General features: G+C 47.9%; 1 protein-coding gene and 1 non-coding gene across 5 annotated transcripts in view; both read left to right on the forward strand.

The window, feature by feature from the left end:
• HDAC4 (histone deacetylase 4) overlaps nt 1-21,841 on the forward strand; it is a 337,065-nt gene that overhangs the window by 141,548 nt on the left and 173,676 nt on the right. Inside the window, exon 1 of one of the 4 annotated variants that reach the window (XM_065453155.2) lies at nt 11,676-11,698. The exons of the other annotated variants lie outside the window; for them this stretch is intronic. The gene's annotated coding sequence lies outside the window, so the exon portion shown is untranslated. Of the gene's footprint in view, nt 1-11,675; nt 11,699-21,841 lie in introns of those variants that run through there. 4 annotated transcript variants of the gene reach the window in all.
• On the forward strand, nt 4,822-4,894 carry TRNAT-CGU (transfer RNA threonine (anticodon CGU)). The gene has a single exon. It is a non-coding gene; the product is annotated as a tRNA-Thr (tRNA).

Below are 21,841 nucleotides of genomic sequence, written 5' to 3' on the forward strand. Positions count from 1 at the left end.
GGTCGCGAGTTCGACTGCCGCCGAAGGTCGTGGTTTCAAGTGCCCTAATTAACACCAAAGGCCATGGGTCTGACTCCCACCAACGGTCCTGGGTTCGACCATCAATGGTGGCACCATCAATATTGGCGCCATTGAATGTTGGTCCCACCACAAGGTCGCGAGTTCGACTCCCACCGAAGGTCGCGGTTTCAAGTGCCTTAATTAACACCAGCGGCCATGGGTTCGACTCCTACCAACGGTCCTGGGTTCGACCATCAATGGTGGCACCATCAATTTGGTGCCATTGAATTTTGGCCCCACCAAAAGGTCGCGAGTGCGACTACCACCAAAGGTCATGAGTTCGACTACCACCAAAGGTCGTGGGATCGAGTCCCACCAGTGGTCGTGGGTGGCATCGTCAATTTCAGTGCCATTGAATTTTCGGGTCATAACGCCGTATGGTTCATTTTTCGATAACGTTGGACAACGGATTTTTCTACCCATGAGCCACTTAAGGCTTTCGCCTTAATAATAGACAGTACATGAGCCCGTAATGAGCACTGGCCTCAGAGGCCAAGAGTCTTAGGAAAGCGCAGTCGGGTCCTATCATGTCCTTTGTTCCGTAAGTAATCTGCTAGCCAAACGATTTGTAGGTTTATTTCACCTATGCAGTGGCAGTCCGTCCGTCCGTCCGTCCGTCTGTCTGTCTGTCTGTCTGTCTGTCTGTCTGTCTGTCTGTCTGTCTGTCTGTCTGTCTGTCTGTCTGTCTGTCTGTCTGTCTGTCTGTCTGTCTGTCTGTCTGTCTGTCTGTCTGTCTGTCTGTCTGTCTGTCTGTCTGTCTGTCTGTCTGTCTGTCTGTCTGTCTGTCTGTCTGTCTGTCTGTCTGTCTGTCTGTCTGTCTGTCTGTCTGTCTGTCTGTCTGTCTGTCTGTCTGTCTGTCTGTCTGTCTGTCTGTCTGTCTGTCTGTCTGTCTGTCTGTCTGTCTGTCTGTCTGTCTGTCTGTCTGTCTGTCTGTCTGTCTGTCTGTCTGTCTGTCTGTCTGTCTGTCTGTCTGTCTGTCTGTCTGTCTGTCTGTCTGTCTGTCTGTCTGTCTGTCTGTCTGTCTGTCTGTCTGTCTGTCTGTCTGTCTGTCTGTCTGTCTGTCTGTCTGTCTGTCTGTCTGTCTGTCTGTCTGTCTGTCTGTCTGTCTGTCTGTCTGTCTGTCTGTCTGTCTGTCTGTCTGTCTGTCTGTCTGTCTGTCTGTCTGTCTGTCTGTCTGTCTGTCTGTCTGTCTGTCTGTCTGTCTGTCTGTCTGTCTGTCTGTCTGTCTGTCTGTCTGTCTGTCTGTCTGTCTGTCTGTCTGTCTGTCTGTCTGTCTGTCTGTCTGTCTGTCTGTCTGTCTGTCTGTCTGTCTGTCTGTCTGTCTGTCTGTCTGTCTGTCTGTCTGTCTGTCTGTCTGTCTGTCTGTCTGTCTGTCTGTCTGTCTGTCTGTCTGTCTGTCTGTCTGTCTGTCTGTCTGTCTGTCTGTCTGTCTGTCTGTCTGTCTGTCTGTCTGTCTGTCTGTCTGTCTGTCTGTCTGTCTGTCTGTCTGTCTGTCTGTCTGTCTGTCTGTCTGTCTGTCTGTCTGTCTGTCTGTCTGTCTGTCTGTCTGTCTGTCTGTCTGTCTGTCTGTCTGTCTGTCTGTCTGTCTGTCTGTCTGTCTGTCTGTCTGTCTGTCTGTCTGTCTGTCTGTCTGTCTGTCTGTCTGTCTGTCTGTCTGTCTGTCTGTCTGTCTGTCTGTCTGTCTGTCTGTCTGTCTGTCTGTCTGTCTGTCTGTCTGTCTGTCTGTCTGTCTGTCTGTCTGTCTGTCTGTCTGTCTGTCTGTCTGTCTGTCTGTCTGTCTGTCTGTCTGTCTGTCTGTCTGTCTGTCTGTCTGTCTGTCTGTCTGTCTGTCTGTCTGTCTGTCTGTCTGTCTGTCTGTCTGTCTGTCTGTCTGTCTGTCTGTCTGTCTGTCTGTCTGTCTGTCTGTCTGTCTGTCTGTCTGTCTGTCTGTCTGTCTGTCTGTCTGTCTGTCTGTCTGTCTGTCTGTCTGTCTGTCTGTCTGTCTGTCTGTCTGTCTGTCTGTCTGTCTGTCTGTCTGTCTGTCTGTCTGTCTGTCTGTCTGTCTGTCTGTCTGTCTGTCTGTCTGTCTGTCTGTCTGTCTGTCTGTCTGTCTGTCTGTCTGTCTGTCTGTCTGTCTGTCTGTCTGTCTGTCTGTCTGTCTGTCTGTCTGTCTGTCTGTCTGTCTGTCTGTCTGTCTGTCTGTCTGTCTGTCTGTCTGTCTGTCTGTCTGTCTGTCTGTCTGTCTGTCTGTCTGTCTGTCTGTCTGTCTGTCTGTCTGTCTGTCTGTCTGTCTGTCTGTCTGTCTGTCTGTCTGTCTGTCTGTCTGTCTGTCTGTCTGTCTGTCTGTCTGTCTGTCTGTCTGTCTGTCTGTCTGTCTGTCTGTCTGTCTGTCTGTCTGTCTGTCTGTCTGTCTGTCTGTCTGTCTGTCTGTCTGTCTGTCTGTCTGTCTGTCTGTCTGTCTGTCTGTCTGTCTGTCTGTCTGTCTGTCTGTCTGTCTGTCTGTCTGTCTGTCTGTCTGTCTGTCTGTCTGTCTGTCTGTCTGTCTGTCTGTCTGTCTGTCTGTCTGTCTGTCTGTCTGTCTGTCTGTCTGTCTGTCTGTCTGTCTGTCTGTCTGTCTGTCTGTCTGTCTGTCTGTCTGTCTGTCTGTCTGTCTGTCTGTCTGAAACGTGACGAACTTCACCATTGTAAGGGAAACCTGCTGTGTTATGTTCTGCAGCGAGACATCATGGACGTCGCTGTGGGACTATCACCTGCGCTCTCGTCGATAGTCGTCGTCTCCGCTCTAGTACATCTGTAGTTGGGCGTTTGGGTATATGCACGCGTGGGGCACAGGCATTACCAGTGATAGGTAGCACTACCCTGAACCAGCGACTAATTGCAAGCTGTCTCGCTGCCTTTAGCGCAAACTCGTATAGTATGGTATTTAAGGAAGTCTGGCTTCTGGTATTCGAATACTCCCGCTCATGTTTCCCTTGCTTCATAGCATGCCGCTAACACAACGCCATTATAGTGTGCTCTGCGCGGAACGTTTTGGCATTACAAAAACTTGTAACTGTAAGGTTTGTGCTGGTTTACTGAAAGTTCACGAAACTCAGATGTCCAACTCGTTTATCAATCAGATAGCTCCTGAAAGGGCGATCTGACCACTTTATAGTCGCCGACTGGTCATGAATAAAAGTTGGGACAGGTTTTGCGGCTCTTTTGTCCTTGATTTTTCACACTTCCGTTTGTTCGCACGGCATTTTGACGTCTGTCGTCGGAACAAAGGAGGGTAGCATCTGTCTTTCGTCCCCTTCTGTTCGTGTCTCTGTCAGCTGGCTTGTTCATTCGTTCTTGTGCTGCTCACGCAGGGGAGGCCCACACACCAGCTTCGTCTTAGCGCCTTTATATTGAAAGTTCATTTGAATTGCTAACAACAGACTAGACACGGAATCCGGTAGTGGCTTCATGGATGAGACTTCTGAATGTTTATCATCAGAATGTTGAACTCGCTTTCACCGTTGCGCATCCATCTTTCTATTCATGATCATCCCTCATCACTCCTTTATGTCCCACCCGCCGTGGTTGCTCAGTGGCTATGGTGTTGGGCTGCTGAGCACAAGGTCGCGGGATCGAATCCCGGCCACGGCGGCCGCATTTCGATGGGGGCGAAATGCGAAAACACCCGTGTGCTTAGATTTAGGTGCACGTTAAAGAACCCCAGGTGGACAAAATTTCCGGAGTCCTCCACTACGGCGTGCCTCATAATCAGAAAGTGGTTTTGGCATGTAAAACCCCAAATATTATTATTATTACTCCTTTATGTCCCCGTTCCCCCTCCCCCTGTGCAGAGTAGCAGGCTAGAGCGCATAAGCTCAGGGCGACCGCTCTGCCTTCTTTCAAGTTAGTTATCTCCTCCTCTTCCTTGCTTTCTTTTTTCGTTTGTTTTTATTGTTTATTGGTTCGTACTCGCGTTCGTGTGGGTTAGTATAACAACAAATAATACTTAAAGCTTATTTTCCTGTATGAAATGTGCGGGACAACCTCCGACACGTTCTGGTCGTCTCTTTTTCCCGGTGCAGAACTCGTCGTGTATCATAGGTTCTGGAGGCTGCGGTGTGCTCTGGTGTCAGTTGCAGGCGCCTTCGAAGTGTCGGGCAGCCTGAACATTGATGCGCTACGACGCAATGGTGAAAGAGTTCCACACTAAAAATTATTATTTCAACCGACGCCACTGCTAACCAAAAACGTATTGCTTGCTTCAGCCAGAGTGGGCTAACCACGGCGCGGCCACGTGGCCTCCACGCAAGCTCCTCTGCCAGGGTCTCAATAACGAATACGCCTGTAATAAAGTTTACTTCTCTCTCCTTGCCTTGGGCGAGAATCTTATGACAGTTCTAATCCATCAGGTGTGGATGGATTAGAAATTAGAAAGAAATTTCTAATTTATTTAATTCAATCAGTAAATACATATAATTTCCCCTATGTTGTCCTTGGTGTCCTTGTTTGTTGTCTTCTTATGATAGGATTAATAACAATCGGGCCCCTCGGTTAACCCCCTTTCTTCTCGTTCTTACATAACGACGAGGGTCCCGAATCCGTCATCACTGATGCCTTCAGGTAGCATGTGTGGCTTTATTGACCAGTTGCCGTCACCCAAATTGATCACGTACTCGTGACGCCTGTGGCAGAAAGGATGTTCCGCATCCGCTGCCAAGGCTTGTAGTGAGCGCTGGCACTGGCTAACGCTCCCAGGGTTAGTTTTTAAAACATAAAAACGCATGAAGCGGACGGCAAGATGGCGCCGCGGTAGCTCAGTTGGTAAGAGCGTCGTACGCGTGATGCGAAGACGCGGGTTCGTATCCCGCCTGCGGCCAGTTGTTTCTTCATCCACTTTCATTTCCATTAATTTATCATTTCTTTAATTCAATTAGCAAGTACAAATAATTTCCCCTATGTTGTACTTGGTGTCTGTTTGTTGTCTTCTTATGATACGGTTAATAAAAATCGAGACCCTCGGTTCCGTCGCTTCTCGTCTAGGTTTGCTCTGACCCACACGCGTCGTCTATTCAACACTGTGATTTTACTTTATTTTGCATTAACTGTCAAGTTTTAAGAAGACTGCCTACCTTGATCGCCTTGGACGATTATTTTGCTGCCGATAGCAACACAAGACCTGCACCTTACGAGCCGGAGTGTTGTTGTCCGGGCCGGCTACCTTGCTATGCAGCGGAGCAGCTCTTGCACGTTACAGAGCGTTACAGAGCTGCTTTGCTGATTGAATAAACCGATCGAATGATCGATTTGTCGTTCCGAAGTGTATCGTGTATTGATTGAGCCTTGTATACGGTGCGCGCGCCGACGCCTTGCAGTCGAGAGTACATGCGGCATAGCGCCCGCAAAAAGAAAAAAAAAAAGAAAAGAACTTCGCCTAGCGTCCGCCCGTAGCGCACACACGCATTGCAAAAGCGTTTGTTGTGGGCGTAGCTGGGGAAAGCAGCGGGCGGTTTCTCTCTCTCTCTCTCTCTCTCTCGATCGCCCCCGCAGTGTGTGTGTTCATCGATGGACGAGTGGGCGCCGTCGTTTCGGTGTTGACTCGATCCGACTTTGGTGCGTTTATTCTCCGAACGCGTGACGTTTCTTGTTTTCAATTTCATTTTTCGACCTCTGTTGTCTTCAATTTCCTTTTTTCTTTTTTTTCATTCTCTGTCTGTTTCTTTCACGAGTATCTACGCAGTTGTTGCTTAATTAGCTATGAATTTATTACTGAACTTCACTTGAACTTAGGCTCATCACTCAAAACTGACGTCATATACCTAGACTTTGCCAAAACGTTCGACTGTGTTGCCCATCACCGACTTTTGGCCAAGCTCTTGTGCCTCGGTGTCGACCCTCTCACATTGTCATAGATCCGTTGCTTTCTTGCTAATCGCTTTCAGTACACAGCTGTCGGAAATCACTGTTCCACCACTTCTGGCGTGACCTCCGCAGGGGTCCGTCCTCGGTCCCCTTCTCTTTCTTATCTTCATAAACGACCTTCCTAAGGGCATATCATCCTCTATCCGACTTTTTGCGGGCGACTGCGTACTTTATTGTCGCATTACAGACCAAACCTACCATGCAATGCTTAAAAAAGACTTACACTTAATAGAAACCTGGTGCACCAATCCTTTGATGAAGCTTAACATCTCCAAACGTAAAGGTATGCAGATTTCCCGTAAACACTCTAACTAGGATTATCCGTACTCTTTAAGCTCGACAGCCCTATCCGCCGTTGAATCATATCGTTATCTCGGTATCACTGTTAACAGCAAGTTGAGCTGGTCTCACCATATCACAGAATTGGCTACCGACATGCACTACATCAGTTGGTTACGTCAGACGTACGTACCCTTGCCCTGTGCCCCTCATTCACAAGAAAACTAGCTTATGAAACTTTCATTCGAAGTAAACTTGAATATGCCTCGGCCGTTTGGAGCCCGCACCAAACTTGCTTAATTAACACTTTAGAATCGACACAAAATCGTGCCGCTAGATTCATCACTTCTAGGTACAGCCGTGAATAAAGCGTCAGTACGGTTAAATCATCCCTAGGACTTGAACTATTGGTGTTCCGTCGGAAAATTGCAAAGCTTTGCCTTTTCCACTGACTATATTGTAGCTTCCCTCAAATACATGGAAAGCGTCTAATCCCACCAATTCGTATATCTCGTCGCCTTTTTGACTCTTGAAGCATCCAGCGCTTGCATGGTGCAGCATTTTCCATAAATAAATCGTTTTTGCCTAGCGCCACAATAGAGTTGAACAATGTACCAGACAGAGTTGTCAACGAACTTAACCCCATTATCTTCGAACAGCTGCTTACAGACCACCTGAAACCGTAACCTTACAGTGAACTTACTGTGTTTTCGTTCTTTTGCGATTGCCATTTCACATTGTGACTTTCTGCTTATTTGCTTTTGTATTGTATTCACCGTGCCTGTTAGGTTTTCTTTTTCTGTTCTTATGCGAATCCACAGAATGAGTTTTGTAGGAGGCTGTAACTACGTATTTGTCTCTATTCTTATCTTCTGTAACCCCCCTCCCCCTTATGTAATACCTCGACAGGGGCCCTTAAGGGAAAATAAATGATGATGGTCAAAGCGCTCGGCATGGCGGCCTCCGAAGTGGCCTAGCTGTTTTCCCATCTTATCGCCATATATACTCAACGACACTCGCACGCAACTACAAAATTGTTCCAGAGATTGACGCCTTCGCCGAGAAAAAAAAAAGAAATAAGAAACGAAATAATTCGTAAAAAGCCTGGAAGGTATAAAGAAAGCGAGCGAATGTGAGGAGTCGTCTGAGACCCGCACGGTAGTGGAGCGACGGGGAAATGTACACACGCCTTATCTGTGGCCCCACTCGTCGTGCGCAGTATGTGCCGTCGATATAGCTGATGGAATCTCTAAAGCCACGTGCACAGTGGCTGTTCCGACTTTGTGGAGTGAGCGATGTAAACGGAAGGAATCGTCTTTCCATTTGCTTGCTCGAAAATGTATACGGGGTGTCCCACGTAACTTGAGCCAAACATCAAAAATACGCAAATGCTACGTAGCCGGACAGAACCGAGGTAATTTCGTTTGCCGTCGCTTGGAGATACTGAGATAATTCTTTTTCATTCCTCCTAATTAGATAATCAGTCGTAAATAATCAAGAGAGAGAGAGAGAGAGAGAAAATGAAGAGGAATGGCTGGGAGGTTAACCAGATATGAGTCTCCAGTTTGCTACCATACACTGGGGATGGGGGATAGGGGTTAGAAAGATGACAGAGAGGAAAACGCTAAAGAAAGAGAGAAAAAAAGAAACACGCACACATGGAGACACACACACACAAAAGGCGTTCCAGTTAAAGGCGTTCGCAAAGGCCGGTAGATCGCAGAAAGCTCAATAGTGCTTGCACGGCCTTCTTCTGTGACGTTAGCTTCTTTCAACGTTGTAGAATTCTTTTTTCGGATAGCGGTTGGTCGTCCAGTTGGTCAATTTCGTGGCGAAGGCATTCCCTCTATGGACCGTACTGCGGGCAGGCGCACAAAATATGGCCAATTGGTTCTTCATGGCCGCAGTGGTCACACGTTGCGGTGTCGGTCATCCCTATGCGGAACGCATAGGCTTTGGTAAAGGCAACGCCCAACCACATGTCGATGCAAAAGCGTGGCGTCTCCGCGGCGAAGCTGTGATGGCGCTCGAGGACTTAATGTTGGGTCAAGTGAGTACAGTCGCGTATTTCTTAAAAGGGGGTCATTCCATTGTGACATGGTGTACTGCCGAGCAAGCAGGCGGAGCTTCCGTGCTGCGTCAGTTCTGGAAAGTGGAATTGGTACGCGGTGCTCCTTAGTATGGGCTGAACGTGCAGCTTTATCGGCCCGTTCATTGCCGATAATCCCGCAGTGACTTGGTAGCCATTGGAAAGTTATTTTATGGCCTGCATCACTTATATGGTGTAACGTCTCTGTAAGGTGAAATATTAGCTTTTCGTGGGGCCCGCGTCGTAAAGGTGACAGTAGAGACTACAGTGCCGCCTTTGAATCGCAGAATATCGTCCACTTGTGTGGCTGTTCATTCCCAATGTAGTGAAGGGCACTAAAACTCGCTGCGAGCTCTGCTGCCGTCGACGTTGTCGCGTGAGTCGTCTTAAAATTATATAATCAACTTCTCAGATATTGCAATTAGATAAAAAGTGTCGATGAGGAAATTGTAGAGCAACATGAAAAGCTACAGATGTAGCTAAATCTTGTGTTGCTCGATACGTGCTCCATAAAAGTGTTTTTGCGAGCGGGGAAGTATAGCGCGCGAATACACGCAGAGTGCTTCAAGTGGCGCGAGTCGCGCAGCAATTTTGCGTGCACTTGCGGGCTTCTTTCACGCTCGAAAAAAAAAAAACGCTTTTATGGAGCACGTATCGAGCAACAGAAAGCTGTATCGGGAGTTTTTCATATTGCTCTTCAACATCCCCAAGCGACGGCAAACAACATTGTCCAGCTACGTGGCATTTGCATATTGTTAATGTTTGGCTGAAGAAAACACTGCCTTTCGACCACGGACCGGTGAGCCTGCGTTTTCGAATCCGCGTTTTTTTTTTTTTTTCTCGTCTCTCTCTCTCTCTCTCTTAAGGCTAACGATTCGCCAACGAAGGGGAGATAGAAATGTGCGCATCACATCCAAGGCGGCGACCCGCTGCCACCAACGAGGCCCCGCACCGAGCAGACGGCGTGGGCGCGTGCCAAGTGCACGGGGCTATCGGCGCTATCGCTGGTGGCGGCCCTGGTGCAGCCAGACTGGCACCGCCGGTCGCAGACGCTCGAACGGAGGGGGGGGGGGGGGGGGCGTTCCTCTGTTGGGCAACTTGGCACGTGGCACGTTCGTCGCATTTCCTTTCCCGGCTTGCTCGCGCCTCTCCGCGGCGTCGTTATAGCACGTCCGCTGCGCGTGGTACGCAAGCGCCGCGTGACGACGATCGCGCTGTGGGGCTTGTTTGTATATGCGCCCTGCGTCGCTGATTACTCTTATGGCTGATAATAGTCCGCGCGGTTTTTCGATGCGCGTGCCCGTGTCCGTGTTCGTGCCATCGTTCGGGGCTGAGTGTTTCGGGGCCGCTTACACGCGTCGGCCCTGCAAACGAAACCTCGGATTTTTCGCGAAACTCGCGATGAATGTGTATACACTTACCGACGCAAGATGTTTTGGAGCACGGAAGTCGCAAAAAAAAAAAGAAGCGTAATTGCACCGGTGGCTCACCTAGCTCGACTTGCAACGCGAGCATACCTGTAAACGGGCCCAAGTCAGAAGAGGGACTTGACGACGTCCTGCCCTCGGTGGCCCGCGGTGAGTTTTCCGACATTGGGGTACGACGCACACAGTCTCGACTGTAATGGCCGATCTCGTTGCATTGATAGAAGCGCATGGTTGGAGAGCGCTGACGGAATGCGTCCGAGCGACTGGTTTGGCCTGCTGGCGCTTGGTGACTTGAAAAAGGGCGATGGCAGGGCACTGCAGTGGAGCGTTATACTATGTGAGTTTCCAAGGCAAGAGCTAAGGCAGCGTGAACTGTAGACGGGTGGATGAGACGGACTGAGCGTTGAACGCTGAGGTCAGTGATAGCCTTGATGAAGGCTTTGGTAGCAATGAAGTCGGCGGTGGAGTTCAGACAACCAGCCACGACAGCCTTGATGCCTATGTTGTCCTTGGTGTCAGTGTTTGTAGGTTTCTTATGATACGGCTTTATATATATATATATATATATATATATATATATATATATGTATATATATATATATATATATATATATATATATGACTGCGGCAAAATGTCAAGTCTAGACAGCCTTCAGGCGTGTCCATAAAACAGTGTTCGTGTCTTAAGAGAACGTCCGCGATGCTTTTTCGCACCTGCAGCCGTTACACCCGTCACGGGGAAGTTAGCACAGGTAGCGATATAAATAAATCCTGATCCATGCCTTGGGCTCATCTCTCTTTCTTTCCCTGAATGCGTCACTTCACCCTGAAGCTGTCCCCGTTAGACTCCGCGCATACAACGTGCAAACTTCCCACTTAGATATCTGCATAGCTCGATGTAAACTGGAAAGCTTGCGCCTGTTCGCTCCAAATAGTTTTTTTTTTTTTCGACAGACCAGGGCCCATATTCACGAAAAGCCCTTACGATAGGATTTTTCGCATAAGCATTTTTCAGTCAATCCTAATGCTATAGACATATCATTAGCGAAGGCTGCTGCCCAATGGGAAAGATGACTTACAAACGAAAAGCTTTGTGCTTTCGGCCTCGTGTCCTCTCATGAGCAAAGTATTGTATTACGCCTCACCACATTTCCTCCCAATCCCTTATAAATGGGAAGGCTCAGCCCGCAGTGTACACTGTACGTTCCACTAAGGAACTCTACCCATTGCTGCATATTTGCACGGGTGTTTGCCACTGGCCGGTCGTTGTCTACCAGCTCAGACACTGTGTGTACAGTCGGCGTCACACTTGTGTAGAGCGCGGGAACGGCGGCCTCCGGGGCGCCCAGGAGGCCGCGCCGTTCCCGCGCTCTACACAAGTGTGACGCCGACTGTACATCTTAGAATCTCGGCATATATTCCGATTTAGCTAGTCGGCATTTTATGGTCTGCAGCGATCGCCCAGAGGCAAACGCTGTGCTCAAATTTGCAGCAGCAAAAAACGAGATAGTATAACGTAGTCTTTTTAGCGGGAAGTAGCAGCACGTTCAGCTGACGTCACGCCAAACATTGTCACTGTCTCTTCGATATTTAGGCGGGTGTTTGAGTTTTTCAGGTCGTAGCAACACACGGAAGGTGGTTTGTGTTGTCAAAGCTCGAGTGTTCTGCCATGCAGCCATAGCCTACAGGAGCGCACAGGCAAACTCGAGTGTCTCCTGCACAGCGCCTTCGCCTCTGTTGGAGGCGGCGACAACTTGGAGACAGATATCTGGCCCGCACAGGGACACCCTCGTATCGCCTTATCAATATAAGCCCAAAGCGCACGCGTTTCCTCTCGTGTCTCAAGGCGGCGAACGTCACTTTGACGTTGGCGCTCAAACCTTGGCCGGCCCAGAAGAGTTGATTGCCGAGCGAGGCGCCCACTCGCTGGGGAACTGCGAATCACGTCACTCGCATAGCTTGTACTGTAAGTACGATAAGCGCTGCAATTGTTGTGCGGCACCTACAACCATTAACTTAAAGGCAACTGGAGCACAGTGTGATTCGAAGTATATTTAGCCTATACAATATTTTTGTAGGGAGCGAGTAGAACTGCAGTTGCTTGTTGGATCGAGGCATAGTAGGCTGTTGATTCGACACGCCTTTTCGACCTTGTTTAAGTGTCCAACAAAGCGTTCATACCTCATTAACACTTCTTTATATTAATTCGGTTATCGTATAATTATTGCTGATATTGCGTATACGTATTAGTCCAAAACAAAAATTTTTTAAATGCGAGAAGAAACGGTTGCACAGAGCGCAGACCTCATTGAATAGCTGGGTGAGACAGTATTACCTGCTTGTGGGATGAACGTTACAGCCGCAAAAACTAAGCAAGGGTGGAATCCGGTTGGAATGTATTATCCACAGTGCTGAGTGTAAAGAGGCATCAGATCAATCAATAAGTATATCACCCGCCTTATCATAAAAAAAACTTACTTTTATGGTGTGCGCGCTGAAAAGTCATTCAAGAGCATGTTACCCGTTCGGCTGCAACTGAACAGGAGAAAGCAAACATGTGCAACGTTACGGGTCACGCTATCCCAAAGAGACGAAAAGATGAGAAAAGTTCATTTGAATGTCCGCTTGCTTGCATGTTTTCACGCCTCGTCGTCACGACATGTGGGCCACAGAGCGGCGAGCCATGGCGCCATTTGTCGGCGGCTCGATCGAGTAGGTCTTTTCCATTTGGCATCGCGCCAGAGGGATACCCCCATCCCTTCTGCCATCTCCCTCGTCTCCTGCCTCCTTCATATCTATCTCTCTCCTCTCGCTTTCGCGAGATCTCGGCTATTTATCACCCGCATATCGACGGATCCGCGCTGCTGGTTGTAAAGCGTCTCTCTCTCTCTCTCTCTCTCTCTCTCTCTCTCTCTCTCTCTCTCTCTCTCTCCGTCTCCGTGTTTTGGCTTCCCGCCCTCGTAATCGCTTTTCCACCCGCGCTCTTTTATGTAGCTTCATTGTTTTTCATTCTTTCTTTTTCTGTATAATGATTACCGATAAGAAAATAAAAATGTACTGACATTTCCTTCTACTCGTTATGACAGAGCCTGATTTTCGCCGCCCGGGTCAATCTGAATCCTACGTTGGTTCATTTTCTTTTTCGTGGAATGCTTATACGTGTTCCCTCTGCCCGTCAGCTCGCATCATTTCCTTCTATATTATAACGGCGCTCCGCGTTTGCCGCTGCCGAATCAACGGACCCGCGCTGCTGCTTTGCCCGGAATGCTTTCCTTCGGTCGTTTCAGCTTTACCACCAGAAACAAACGCGGCCGCTTCCGTCCGAACTACGGCTGCTGCGCAGCTGACGGCGTATCTCCGAAGCTTCGTGCCTCTCCGTGCGTTCTGCGACCCCACGACTTCCATTTGCGAATGGCGCGCTGAGAGAACAAAGTACGGAAGGTGTGTTCGTTCGGCGCGAGAGTGCACGTCTTCGCTCAATCGCATTGGAATGGTTCTTACAACCCGTGTTCCATATGGATGAAATGGGAGCATGGCGTTACCGAGGATACGGGGGAACACTCAGTCGGGGCGTTTGTGGCACACCGTTGCTGAATCGGAAATGTACCTTGGCTTCAACATTGAAATCAAGGCTATACTTCTTTTCCGCACGAAACATCCAATGCGACAGCATTCCAGTGCTATGTATACGCGGTGTGTGCGAGCCAATGACGAAGAGCAGATGTATATATATAGAGAGAAAATTGAAAATATCGTCACAGAATACGTTCCCTGGCAGTGTAATCCTCATTCCACCAGAACTTGTTCCTTAATTCGCAGGGTATTCTGGGTTTTACTCACATGTGACCTGCGCTTGCCTTTACGGCTTTTATTTTTTTATCATGTGCGTTTGCACTTTTTGCTATTGCCATTATTCCTTGTGTAGCTTTCTTTTCTATCCCGTGTCTAATAGCTCTTGCCAGGATTATTTATGGGTGCGTTAAAAACCAGATATCTAGCCATAACTAACAGGGCTGCCAACTCACTTACCCGCCGTGGTTGCTTGGTGGCTGTGGTGTTGGGCTTCTGAGCACGAGGTCGCGGGATCGAATCCCGGTCACGGCGGCCGCATTTCGATGGGGGAGAAATGCGAAAATACCCGTCTACTTAGATTTAGGTGCACGCTGAAGAACCACAGGTGGTGTAAATTTGCGGAGTCCCCCACTACGGCGTACCTCATCATCAGATCGTGGTTTTGGCATGTAAAACCCCACAATTTTATTTTATGTTTTGCCAATTCACTCGATCGCTAGGTCATTACATTCACCCGTTCGCTCGCTCGCTCGCTCGCTCGCTCACTCACTCACTCACTCACTCACTCACTCACTCACTCACTCACTCACTCACTCACTCACTCACTCACTAACTCATTCACTCACTCACTCGCTTAGTAACTTATTCACTCGCTTATTCACTCACTCACTCACTCACTCACTCACTCACTCACTCACTCACTCACTCACTCACTCACTCACTCACTTACTAACTCATTCACTCACTCACTCGCTTAGTAACTTATTCACTCGCTTATTCACTCACTCACTCGCTTACTAACTCAACTAATTGTTTATTCAGTCAATCACTCACTCACTCGCTTACTAACTCACTCACTCACTCGCTTACTAACTTACTCACTCGCTTATTCACTCACTCACTCCCTTATTCTTCTCGCGCTCTCGCTCACTCATTCATGCACTTACTCGCTCACTCCACTCGCTCGCTCACTTGTTTACTCATTCATTCACTCCATTCTCTCGCTAACTCACTAAATCACTCGCTTACTCACTCGCTTGCTCACGCGCTTGCTCACTCGCTCGCTAACTCACTCACTCACTCACTCACTCACTCACTTCACTCACTTCACTCACTCACTCACTCACTCACTCACTCACTCACTCACTCACTCACTCACTCACTCACTCACTCACTCACTCACTCACTCACTCACTCACTCACTCACTCACTCACTCACTCACTCACTCACTCACTCACTCACTCACTCACTCACAGAAATGAAAAAATGAAATCGACCAACGCAGTCCTCCACCCGTGGCATCTGCTCTCGAACGCAGAGATCCAAGACGCCATCAATGGACTCATCGATTACCTCGATGCCCAGAACATACGAAGCCTCACAGTCGTACACGGCCTCCGAAACTGGGACAGCGAGCCTAGCACAGCCGTGTCCACATGCTCGCTCATATATACCTACCTACAGACCGGCCGACTTGCATCGCGCGCGACGTGCAGCGTGTAATGCGATGTGAGGCACTCATCGAGGCGTCGATGGCTTCGGCTGCCTCATTAGCTACGGCGTGCAGAGCGAGAGATCAATGCGCGCCTATGTAACGATGGTACATCCGCCAGCGGCCATATAAATCCTCACCCCCGTTGTGGCGCTGATTGCGCCGGTTCCCATTAGCACTCAGAGCGCCGTCGCTAATTATTTGCTCCTCTAAAGAAATAGCTTCACTCGTCCGTTCATCCGTGCGAGGTGAATGCGGCGGCACAGCAGTCGTCGTTCATGCGCCGAATGCACTGAGCAACGCGAGGCGCTGTCTCGCGTACGCCTCCTGGCCGGTGTATACGGTGAAGTGTACTGGGGACGCGCGTGTGTTCCCCTTTTAATGACCACCGCGCGATAATCTGCAGCTCCCGAATCGGACGTCCTGCGTAGTAGTCGTGCGCGGGAACGCGCAGCCTGTTTCCAGGAGGCGTTGCGCGCTGCCCCGTTCACTGTGTGGTCTGCATGCGAGTTGCACGTGGGATGGTTTTGGTGGTGCAGAGCGCGCGTGTGTAATCCTTGTCTTTCAAGCAGTGCATATACCGTGCAATGTGCATATACATTTGCAGCGATGTCTCTATTATGGGCTCTTGATTGGCTCTGCCTTTACTGGTGTACGGCGAAAGTATATGCACGATGCCTTGCGGTGCATGGTTGTGGAAAACACATTTGTCTCGATTCCGGCACATTTGTGATCAGCGGTCACGTTGCACACACATGGTCAAGCAGTCGAAAGATCTTGGAAGAACCGTTTTCTGCGCTCGGAAAGAAAGCTATATATATATATATATATATATATATATATATATATATATATATATATATATATATATATATATATATATATATATATATATATATATATATATATATATAAGGTAACGCGAGTGATTGGAGGCATTGGGGTCGAAACGTCCTCAACCTATTAAACTTTAAAATGGGTGTACGGGAGGCCTTCTGGGTTGAGGCTTCCCGCTGCGATGAGAGTACCAAGTGGGCCACTTTTGGTAAGCAGAACTGGCGCTGTGGGATGAACCAAACGCCGGGGTAAGGCGCCCGAGTCAGGACGCTCATGAGAACCCATGAAGGGTGTTGGTTGCTTAAGTCAGCAGGACGGTGGCCATGGAAGTCGGAATCCGCTAAGGAGTGTGTAACAACTCACCTACCGAAGCAACTAGCCCCGAAAATGGATGGCACTCTAGCGTCGCGCTTATCCTCGGCCGTCGCAAGGCAGAAAAGCACGAAATGTGGGGGTGCTAAGCCGCGACGAGTTGGAGGGCCGCAGCGGTGGGCGTTGAAGGTGTCGGGCGTGAGCCAGCCTGGAGCCGCCGCTGGTGCAGATCTTGGTGGTAGTAGCAAATACTCAAGTGAGAACCTTGAGGACTGAAGTGAAGAAGGGTTCCATGTGAACAGCAGTGGAACATGGGTCAGTCGGTCCAAGTTGTTTTTTCATGCAGTTTAATTTCCTTTATTTCATTTATGAAGCACAAGTAATTTCCCCTATATTGTCCTTGGTACCAATGCTTGTTGGCTTCTTATGATATGGCTAATAAAAATCGGGCCCCTCTGTTAACCCCCTTTCTTCTCGTTTATATATATATATATATATATATATATATATATATATATATATATATATATATATATATATATCGTCGTTTGCGCTGTTCCGTTTGAAGATGTTCCCGATTGTATTTGCGTATCGGTTTGTCCTTTCGTGTCTGCATGCCGGCAGCATTTTTCGTCGGTACAAGTCCTCTAATTCTGCACTGCTTCTCGCTCTCTCTCTCTCTCTGAGCGTGAGTGTGTGCGTGTTCGAGCGTGTGTTTCTCGTCGGCCCTCAGTGTGCACAAGTGAATGCCGCGTGTTGTTTGTGTGCCAGAAATGCTTCGTGACTCGTTGTCGTCGCTTTGCGGGCAGCTATGCAGCCGAAGTGGGGAAAGTGCGAGGGTCGGCTCGCGAAGGATTTCCTCGTGGCGCCTGTTTCCATCCCTCCTCCACTCGACGCGTTTCTCTTTCTTTGCACGCGTTGCGCAGTGGTAGCTCCTCCTTTTGTTTTCGCCGGCGCGACCCACGCGCGTGGTTGCCTCTATTGTGTCTCAATAAAAACGACGCAGCGTTGTTCAACGTACACGGGGCCACAAAACAGAGTCCAGTACCGTGCAGAGAAGTTGGCCTTGGGTTTCAGCGGCCCTTGCAAGCGCATGACATTGTGTTTGGGGCAAACGGAACGTCTCAGTGATCGCGTAGATATTCATAGCGCACCGGAGATCGGGTTCCGGTGCGTTTCACGGTGCTGGATGTACGTATGAACAGATGTCCCCGGATGCCTTGAAGACGAGCATCGCCGTCGTCCCGCCCTTCCGAATTGCACTGAGGCAGCGCGGTGTAGGGTGCGCATGTTCTGAGCCTCATCTGCCACCGTGCCGTTTGCTCGCCGTTCTCGCAGTGCGGGCGGCGTGATTTACTCTGCCGTGTCGTGGGCATGGTCGCGAATGACAAGCCGCCGAGGACGGCACTGCGTCGATGCTCTCACCTCCTTGATTGGAAGATGGGATGTGTATCCGCGGCTTCCACAGCGCCGCTTGGTTTTGACAAGACGAAGCGCATAATCTCCATTACTCTGAAACAATGAATACATTGTAGCGCCAGAAAAGGAAAATGAGGACTTGAGAGGGAGAGTACGAAACGACAGATTGAGCGCTGAACTTCAACTGATTTTATTCTCACGGCAGGGCAGGGAGAATGGGCAGGCAGTGTGCTTTTTCTGGCATCTTGACTTTTTCTCAACGCGGCTTATGCGCGGACACAGTCCAGCCAACTTGCGTGGCTCCGAGAGTACAACTGGCGCACCAAACCTAGTAGCTACTTTCTTCAAGTTGTAGGAAAGCTCAGTTTGCCTCGTTTTTGGTCGAGCCTAGGCGCACGCCTTTTTCCCTTCACCTTCGGGAGCAATGTTTTGACACCGCCCCAACGACCGAGCTGGGGTAGCCGGCTTTGTGTAGCCTCGCCAATTGCTTATCGAAGCTATATAGCCTGCATCGCGTGAGGGCACGACTTCATGAGAGCAGACGTAAGTTGGCTGGACTGTGTCCGCGCATAAGCCACGTTGACAAAAAGTCAGGATACCAGAAAAAGCACACTAGACAGTACGTAAAATGTGCAACGGGCGTTATACACGACATATCGCTGAAATGTGGGAAATCCTACGCTGGACAAACGGGGAGATGTGTTATATAATGAGCGGGCCCGGAAGCATGAATTATCTGTAATCAGCAAAGGTAATGCGCATTTACCTGCGCATTGCATGGTTTGCCTGGAAGGCAGATGCCAGCCATTACTGCGTGAGGCAAAGATACTTGGCAGGAGTGGTGATACGTTAGCAAGATAACTTTTGGAGGCATATCACATAAAAGAGACAGGCTCGAGTTGTATTAGTGATACGTCTGTTTTTCTGTTTGAAAACAAGTTGCAACTGTTAAAAACGTCATTGTAATCGTTCTAGGCAACACTTATGTACGCATGCGCATTTGTTCATTTTCCCTGCCCTGCTGTAATACTAAATTCAGTTGAAGTTCAGCGCTCAATCTGTCGTTTCGTACTCTCCCTCCCAAGTCTTTATTTTCCTTTTTTGGCGCAACAATGCATTCATTAGATCCCAACCAATTCGCCCAGCAACAAGTTCTATTCCGAAATATTTTACCGCTGCTCAGCCGGAAGTAGCGGTGTGGTCGCACGCGAGTCGTTGGCACGTGCAGAAGCGCTGCGCGGACAAAGAATGCGCGCTGAAAGCGAGATCGGTACGAGCTGCGTGCCTCCGCCCTCTGCGTGTCGCAACCCGCTTTCGAAGCGCCACGTTGTAAACAGATATATTTCTGTACAAGCGACGTCCCTATCCACCTACGTTAGCTCTCTTCCGTTCTTGTTTTCGTCCTGCCTTTTTTCTTTTCGTTTTCGACGCAAGCCCTGTTTGTCTTCCGGAAGCGATATGGCGAAGCGGCTTTTCTGTAGTTATTTCTTTTGCGTGTCCTTTTAGAACTACCTTCACCTGTTCTTTCGTCGGTCTCGCCTATTTGCCGTCGCCTCTTCTATCTCTTGTCGAAAAGATCGCGTGGTGTACCCAGGGCGCGTAAAACTAACACGCATATTTATTTATTTATTTATTTATTTATTTATTTATTTATTTATTTATTTATTTATTTATTTATTTATTTCGTGATGGGCATGTCGTACATCCGCCCGCTAACAGATTGCCTTTTGTTCTCACGTTCGCGATTCAGTGGCTCACACATGGCGAATTCATTTCTCTGAGTCATATAGTTCGTCCATTCATTCATTCGTTTGGTCGTTCCTTCCCTCATATTCAATCGCTCGTTTACTCGTTCGTTCGTCCTCGATCTAACGTGCGACGTAGCGAATTCAGTTGGTGATGGTGTTCCAAGTACCGCATTGCTCTGCTGTGTAAGCTGGTTTCGTGCGATTTCAAGCGTTGATCGAAATTAAAGCGGAGTCGTTCACTGTACGTGGAGTCTCTCATTGTCCCAGTGCTGCTTATGGATGTTAAACCCCAGGAATCAATCATGTAAATCAGCGTGAGCCGAAATAAAAAATAATCAGATGGGCCATAGTTGTTCGGATCCGTCTTTACAACGCAGAGTGGACGATGCTCATAAACACGAGACGAGATCGCTTATTGGTGCCGTTCTTCTTTTTTTCTTTAGAGAATAATAAGAATTTTATTCAATGGCAAGTCGTAGTTTACATACTACTCATCTGGTCCCTTAGCCGATCACGGCCAGAAATGGGCCCATGAGAAATCAGTAAACATGCTGAGCGTGTGTTAGTTTCATGCGCGCTCGCTTTAGGTACTCAGTTTTGTGTGTATCATTTTCGGTTGTGCTTAAATATGGATCGGACTAACTCCTTTTAATGCGAATTATTATATAGGAAGCTCTCAGCCAGGTCATGCAAGGTTATATTCAATCGTAAGGTTCACCGTAAAAAAAAAAAGAAAAAAGAATCAAATTGCCGCTCACAAATCCGGCAAAATAATGCTACAGTCTTAAAGCAGACCTAACAATGTCTATAATACTGAAAAGTTACGAAGATATATGCAGTACTTAATTATTGAGATTTCAAATAAATGTCACTCTCTTGATTTTGTGAGGAATGCGAAATGATAAGCTGACGTAGGAGTTTTAAAATAGTCAATCTGCATCATCTGCGTCATCGGGGTTCACTTAACGTGACTCACGTGGACATGCGATAGTTGGGGTTCCAGGAGCGTCCTCTGAGGACGAAGGCCGCGCCACTCGCGGCCAAAAGTGCGAAGCTCCGCCCCTTCGACGCGCTGGAGCCGCGGCGGCGCGCGCTGGCCGGCACTCTCCACGGCTGCTAATTACTAATTGTTAATTACTAAGTTCACTAATTAACTACGGCACACATACCTACGATATTTTAACATGACAGACATTAACTGTTAGGTCCAGTTTAAGACTAACATTATTTTCTCGGATTTGTAAGAGATTTTTTTTTAAAGGTGAGCCGGAAATAGGACTTCGCAGAGAGATTTCTATGTAACGCTTGTCGTTAATAAGCTATGCTGAGATGTATCACTCGAATTCAATTTGTTAAGAATGCGCGAACATTGGAACCATTCGAATAACGAATCCAATATTCTCCTGTTGGATTCGGTTCTCGAATCGAATAGTCACTGTTGGAAAATCTTAGCGTTTTTTTTTGTCTAATTGTCTTCGATTACTTCATGTCGTTGACTATGCACGATCAAACATCAAGTCGAAGCAAAGGTGCGATAACTTTCATTCCACTCACAGTGGACATAAGTAGAATTCGCTGCGTATATCAGGGACTGTTCCGCTAAACCAAAATTTCACTCAGTTCGGCAGTGCATATATTCTTTAGTAGTACCAGAGTCCTTCAGTGGTACTACTTATACATGCAACACATATGTCCTCTCATCGTGTTAAATCTGAATGCGTTTCACTGCAATATACTTAGGGTCCATCGTTTTCGGGTAAAATTCGGTTTCTCCCCGAAATTTGTCAAGCTTCCTTAAATAATAATAATAATAATAATAATAATAATAATAATGTTTATTGCCACACAATATACAAAACAACACAATCAGGCCGGTCTAAGCCTTAGTTGGCTTGTAGGACCGTGCCAATGAATATGATAGACAAGGCAAAAGATGTACAAAAATTGATGAGAGATGAAAAAAAAATAGAAAAAAAATGAAAGGCAAAAAATAAGAACAAGATAACATTTGTTTATCTACATACAACAAAAATTGAAGAGGTAAATATTGCGATGCAAGAAAAAAGCAATGTACAAGAGGGTAATTTTACTCTAGCTGTTTTAGGATGTGCTTGAGCGTTCTTTTTGATGTCGCGTTAAATAACTCTTCTGGTAGTTTGTTAAATATGTCAGGCACATAAGCACAGCGTCTGGCCGCGCCATACCTTGTGGCTGAACGTGGAACAACATAACGGAGATGTTTTCTAAGCTCCCTTGCGGCGGCACGTTTTTGTTTGAAATCGGAATTCCAGAAATGTTTAAGGACAACTGTTTCTATAAGTAATGAATGGAAGTTTGGTAGCCCAAGTTCACGGAAGATGTTTGCAGATGTTACTATTGGGGAATTGTACGCAACGTTTTTAAGAATGTTTTTTATAATCCGGTCAACCCTGCATCTCCAACGATCCGAGCAAAAGCCAAAGACTGTAATGCCATACCTTAACACACTGTAACCTAGTGCCTGTGCTA

The sequence above is a fragment of the Dermacentor albipictus genome, chromosome 1, assembly GCF_038994185.2.
Source record: "Dermacentor albipictus isolate Rhodes 1998 colony chromosome 1, USDA_Dalb.pri_finalv2, whole genome shotgun sequence".
NCBI lineage: Eukaryota > Metazoa > Arthropoda > Arachnida > Ixodida > Ixodidae > Dermacentor > Dermacentor albipictus.